We start from the raw sequence: 7,223 nt of genomic DNA, 5'->3' as shown, positions 1-7,223 counted from the left end.
ACAGGCAACGATGGTTATCCATTGTATCGGCGTCGATCGCCCGGTGATAATGGTAGAACTATCACAACTAAAGTGAAAGGAAACGATTTCATAGCTGACAACAGTTGGATTGTTCCATATTCGCCACTTCTTTCCAAAACATTCAAGGCACATTGTAATGTTGAGTATTGCAATTCGGTCAAATCTATTAAATACATTTGCAAATATGTCACGAAAGGGAGCGACATGGCGGTTTTTGGTATCCAAACATCCAATATCAACGATGAAATCACGCGCTATCAAGTTGGTAGATATGTGAACTGCAATGAAGCAATTTGGCGTATATTCTCATTCCCTATTCACGAACGTTATCCCACTGTTGTACATTTGGGGGTGCATCTAGAGAACGGTCAGAGAGTATATTTCACAGCGTCGAATGCTGCTCAACGTGCCGAAACACCTCCAGCGACAACACTGACCAGTTTCTTTGCGATTTGTCAAAACGATCCGTTCGCACGAACGTTGCTTTACTCGGAAATGCCACGTTATTACACTTGGAACGCTACATCGAAGAAATTTCAACGTCGGAAGCAAGGCGATGCAGTTCCTGGTCATCCAGATATGCGTTCTGCTGATGCTCTTGGTCGTATTTACACAGTTCATCCGAAGAATGATGAATGTTTCTATTTGCGGTTGTTGCTGGTACATGTTCGAGGGCCAACATGATTTGAATCACTACGAACTGTTAATGGTATAGTGTGCCCCACATTTCGTGCAGCATGTCAAGAGCTGAATTTGCTTGAAAACGATACTCATTGGGACACGACAATCGCTGAAGCACTTATTTCTGCATCTCCAAGTCAGATACGCACATTATTTGCTATCATCATTTCGACATGCTTCCCATCAAACCCATGTGACCTGTGGAACAAATACAAAAATAACATGTCAGAAGACATTTTATATAGAATTCGTGTCAGCTCAAGAAATCCCGATCTTGAGGCGAATGAGGAGATGCATAACCAGGATTTGCTCTTGATCGAAGATATGTGTTACCTCATGTGCGGCAGTTTGTTAGTTAGGTTAGGAATGCCAGCGCCAGTTCGCGGAATGAATGACGGATTTAATAGAGAATTGGAACGTGAACATGAATATGATCCACATGAACTAATCCAATCAGTTCAAACGAATGTACCACTGTTGAATCCTAAGCAGAAGGAAGTCTATGATACACTGATTAATGCAATTGATGATGGAAATGGTGGCTTATTTTTTTTGGATGCCCCCGGTGGAACTGGGAAGACGTTCCTCATGTTATTGATTTTGGCCACTGTACGTGCGAGATCCGAACTTGCGGTAGCAATTGCTTCTTCTGGAATAGCGGCCACATTGTTAGACGGATGCCGTACGGCTCACTCAGCGTTAAAATTGCCATTAAACCTTCAAACTACTGAACAACCGACATGTAACATTTCGAAACACTCTGCAATGGCCAAAGTTTTAGTAGCATGAAAAATCATCATATGGGACGAATGCACAATGGCGCACAAACGCACATTGGAAGCACTAGACCGAACATTAAAAGATCTGCGCAATGACTCGAGATGTTTTGGTGGTTCAATGATTTTATTATCTGGCGATTTCCGACAAACACTACCAGTAATTCCAAGATCTACTGCTGCCGACGAAATAAACGCTTGCCTCAAAGCATCAAATCTGTGGCGATATGTAAACAAACTTCAACTGTCTGTAAATATGAGAGTTGCATTGTTGAACGATCTATCTGCTGATGATTTCTCGAAGCAATTGCTGACTATCGGTAATGGCCGTGTTCCTGTTGACGAATCGAGCGGTTTGATTTTATTTCCTCCAAATTTTTGCAATTTCGTCTCATCAAAAGACGAGCTTATCAACAAAGTATATCCGGATATCATTGCTAACCACAAAAATACTAAATGGTTAAGTGAACGAGCAATTTTGGTGGCTAAAAATAAAGATGTAGATGACCTCAATTTTATAATTCAAAATCAAATCGTAGGTACTCTGTATTCATTCAAATCTATCGACTGTGTAACAAATGAAGAAGAAGCCACTAATTATCCAACTGAATTTTTGAACTCCTTGGATGTGCCTGGTTTACCACCGCACAATTTACAACTGAAGGTTGGCTCGGTAGTCATCATGCTTAGAAATTTAAACCAACCAAAACTGTGCAATGGAACGCGTTTGGTGATAAGAAAACTGATGAGCAATGTGATTCACGCGTCGATACTTAAAGGAAAATTTAAAGATGAGGAAGTTCTTATTCCAAGGATTCCGATGATCCCAACAGATATGCCCTTTGAATTTAAATGAATTCAATTCCCGATTCGTCTTGCCTTCGCCATGACGATCAACAAATCACAGGGCCAATCCTTGACTATTTGTTACCTCAATCTAGAAAATGCGTGTTTTTCTCATGGTCAATTGTACGTGGCATGCTCATGTGTCGGCAAACCATCCGCATTATTTGTTCTTGCGCCTGACCAAAAAACAAAGAATGTCGTTTACCACAAGGTGCTTGAATGAAACTCTGATTAATGAATTAATCAGAGTGTATCCCAACCTGCACAACATAGTTTTCAATGATTTTTTTCTGACGTGTTTGAAATACTTAATTATTATTATTTTTTTAATTTTTATTCTCATTCTGTATGTATTCATCATCATTCATCAAAATAAAATACTTTTATATTTCTATCTATATTAATATTATTTTGTATCATTGTATTAAGTTCATCAAAGCCTAAATTAGTTCAGCTAAAAGGTAACACGACATTCATTGACTGTTAGGCGGTACGAAGTTCGCCGGGTCAGCTAGTATAGGATATATAAAACCAATACTGACAAGAGAGAAGCAAGAAATTACACATTTCTTCAAACCTTAGCTACTAGCATTCTTTCCTCTCAAATCTTGCTACAGCTTTACATGGTGTGCTTTCCTTTCTGCCAAAGAGTCTATTACCTCATCAAAGTTCGTCAAACGTTTTGCTACATGAAAAATCGAAATGTCGTCTAATGCTGAAAAAGCTGTTAATACAAATAATACACAAGACTGGCATGGTTTCTCAATCTGTTTGTCTGTTTTGTCACTGTCTGCTAGATAAAACAAAATAGGCCTTTCTAATATGACAGCAATTTTGTAACACACCAAATAAACAAGACTGTTTTGGTACAAATGGCCATTTTTATAACACGACAGAATACAATCCAATAAGTACCAATATCAAATGCATATTAGGCCTACAACAAGCAAAAAGCTTTATGTTAGGAAATAGTTTCACATTTCATTCATACACACCAGCTTCTTAAGCATGAGATCGAAAAGTAGTATTACGAAATTTTTATATAAATTTGGAATCGTCTTGTTCTTCCATAATGTGTGTGATGTCCCCGTTTCTTCTCCTTCCTCATTCTAACAAACAATCTTGTTATCACCAATTCTGTAGCTATTGCTGCCACTGTCAAAATTTGTTCGCTGATTAGTTTCACTAACCCTGCCAGGATCACAGGTTTAGTTATACCGCGATTTTTTTCCGATTAGGCGTTATTACGTGTTCGAACAACACGTTTTCCGTGTTACTTCCAGAATAGAACTTACGCGGCTGCTAGTCAGAGACTGTACTACTGGTCCTTACTAGTGTAGTGATCTGGCCAAAAATTTTCTGTCAAAATTTCATTTTCTTGGATACACCTAGACGATAATATGTAATCATTCTCAACTGTTATTCCTGTCAGTCGTTTATTTCCATTCTGGTAGTCTGAATCTATGTATTTCGTTAGTAATTATAACAATGCTGATCATTTGTAAACACAATCAACCACATAATCAGACAGCGATTGGCATTCATGCGTTCGGCTTTACTACCTCAACTCATATAGCTCCGTCCCCTTTTGTCTGCGGTAAGTTTATTTCTAGATGCGACGAGGATTCTCCTGATAGAGACATCATGTACACTTTGCATGAATTAAAGAGTCAACTATGATTCATTCAGAAATCAACTTAAAATGTGTTCAAAAAATCAACAGGTAAGCATTTCAAACTCATATGAATAATCATATATAAAAACAAAGATGAGGTGACTTACCGAACAAAAGCGCTGGCAGGTCGATAGACACACAAACAAACACAAACATACACACAAGATTCAAGCTTTCGCAACAAACTGTTGCCTCATCAGGAAAGAGGGAAGGAGAGGGGAAGACGAAAGGAAGTGGGTTTTAATGGAGAGGGTAAGGAGTCATTCCAATCCCGGGAGCGGAAAGACTTACCTTAGGGGGAAAAAAGGACAGGTATACACTCGCACACACACACATATCCATCCACACATACAGACACAAGCAGACATATTGGTCTTTAAATATGTCTGCTTGTGTCTGTAAGTGTGGATGGATATGTGTGTGTGTGCGAGTGTATACCTGTCCTTTTTTCCCCCTAAGGTAAGTCTTTCCGCTCCCGGGATTGGAATGACTCCTTACCCTCTCCCTTAAAACCCACTTCCTTTCGTCTTCCCCTCTCCTTCCCTCTTTCCTGATGAGGCAACAGTTTGTTGCGAAAGCTTGAATCTTGTGTGTATGTTTGTGTTTGTTTGTGTGTCTATCGACCTGCCAGCGCTTTTGTTCGGTAAGTCACCTCATCTTTGTTTTTATATATAATTTTTCCCACGTGGAATGTTTCCTTCCATTATATTGATATCATTAATTTGAATCCAACAATTACGTTTGTTATTGTCACTGTTGCATTTCGAAATCTTTTCTGTCGTCTTATTTTCCTCTTTCTGTTTTTGCCAGTAGTTTCACTTTGTATTCACCTTCTCCTTTTTACCGTAATCTGCTATACTATTTTATCCCGCCTATATATATACTCAATAATACGTAACCCACTTCCAAACCATAACCAAAAAAATAATTTTTTTTGCCGCTTTCAGCACTACCGCCGCTATAATATCCACCGTTTCTAGTTCACAAACAGCTCCTTTCACCTTTTAAACAACCATTTCGGCCAGTTCTAATAACTTTCGCTTTATTTCCATTTCCGTTTTTCCCACATCACTGATCATTTTTAGCCGCTTCCCACGGTTTTTAACGCCATTATTTCTTCGTCAAACAATTGTTAGCCTCATTTTGATTATCTACCACCACAATACCACTCCTTTTAATATACTACACGCAGTTTTTTCGAAATTTTCCCGAATTTCTCCGTCCTTTAACGTGTTTTGGCGGCAACACAACCACCTAACCTGTATGCACATCGTTGTCTACCAACCCAAGTCCAACATAGCCCAGCTGTAACCAACACCTTTTCGCCTTTTTTCATTCCAGATCTCCAGTTTCTTTCCGGTTCACCTTTATCTCTCCCCATATATTTTTATTTTCATTTTCATTTCACCTCATGTTACACTTTCCACCTTCTAATACCATGTCACCCTCACAACACCCCCACAATGACCCCATTAAGATGGTCTTTAAATATGTCTGCTTGTGTCTGTATGTGTGGATGGATATGTGTGTGTGTGCGACTGTATACCTGTCCTTTTTTCCCCCTAAGGTAAGTCTTTCCGCTCCCGGGATTGGAATGACTCCTTACCCTCTCCCTTAAAACCCACTTCCTTTCGTCTTCCCCTCTCCTTCCCTCTTTCCTGATGAGGCAACAGTTTGTTGCGAAAGCTTGAATCTTGTGTGTATGTTTGTGTTTGTTTGTGTGTCTATCGACCTGCCAGCGCTTTTGTTCGGTAAGTCACCTCATCTTTGTTTTTATATATAATTTTTCCCACGTGGAATGTTTCCTTCCATTATATTCATATGAATAATCAATAGACAAATGTGTGCTGGGTGGTAGGTGCTTTGAGAAGCAAGTTTTTTTCCTCAAGAATATGAATTTGGCACCCCCTTTTCCCGGTAGCATCTAGCTGCATGTTGCGACTGCTTGCACAGCCAACAGCCACATTCCTATTGCCAGAAGCGGGAGAATCTACTGCTCAAACGTGACTCAACTGCGCATTCGCATGAGCCCGCGCGTTAACTGCTAAAACAAATCGAATGTAAACAGTTGCGACTTCACGCTCATTGGAGGCAATTTGTTGTTATGAAGCACTGCATAGTCTTCCTAAAGCCTTTGACACATTTTCAATTGGCAGACGCTTGCATGAGCACTGTGTGTCGTTGTTGTACATGGCGCATTTCCTTTGCAATTTATGTTATTTTCGTTTTTTCCCTCATTTATGTTTTTTTGTGAAGTATTATTCTGCAGTAGCGGGATACAGTAATGTCCTTTGTTAGAGTATTGGTTCTTATGAGACAAAATTACAAAAATTTAACTGAAAACTAAAACAATGAAAAATTCCCAGAATTCTAAAAATATCCCGGGTTTTTCCCAGATGAAAAAATTCCCGGGTTTTTCCCGGATCTCCCGGGTCGTATACACCCTGATTATCGCAAAATAGGGGAGAGAGTGTGACCGACATGATAAAGGATTTGGGATGTTGTTGTTGTTGTCTTCAGTCCTGAGACTGGTTTGATGCAGCTCTCCATGCTACTCTATCCTTGGGATGGACATAATTAAAACAATGATCATCATCATAAAATAAGGGAAGTCAGGGCTCACATAGAAAGATATAGATGTTCATTTTTGCACGCTGTTCAAGATTGGCATAATAGAGAATTATTATGAAATAATAATGTCCAGAAAGTTCTGGTTGAGAATTACGAATTATTTAGGAATACAGGAGATGACTCACCAAAAGACAGAGGCGCTACACTGTCGATAGGTACACGAACAAAAGGTACAGAGCTTTGCTAGCTTTTGGAATGAATTTCCTTTTCCAAGCTTGCAGGAGAAACATGCACAAAACCACATGCTTGTCACCCTATACTGTGCTCAGTTCGACTGCCCAGAATTATTGTGAAGCTGGTTCTACAGGTACTTATAAGTGTGATTTGCAGATTATCCATGTAGATGTTGATGTAGCTACAGCTGACTTTAACAAGTGAACTATCAGGCATAAGTGAGCGTGTACTTCTGTCTGTGCTGTCTGTTTTAAAATACTGGACAGACACAACAAAATTTTATGAAGTGTACTCGGCAACACAAACTCAACACCCTAATGGCTATTGCGTGTAATACTGATTTCTAAAAATATAGTGGAAATTTCAGTCCTTTGACGAATGGCATATGTTGTCATTTGAAACTTGATATAAATATGCTG

Source organism: Schistocerca piceifrons, chromosome 4 (assembly GCF_021461385.2).
Source record: "Schistocerca piceifrons isolate TAMUIC-IGC-003096 chromosome 4, iqSchPice1.1, whole genome shotgun sequence".
Lineage (NCBI taxonomy): Eukaryota > Metazoa > Arthropoda > Insecta > Orthoptera > Acrididae > Schistocerca > Schistocerca piceifrons.
This window is presented reverse-complemented; position numbering follows the sequence as displayed.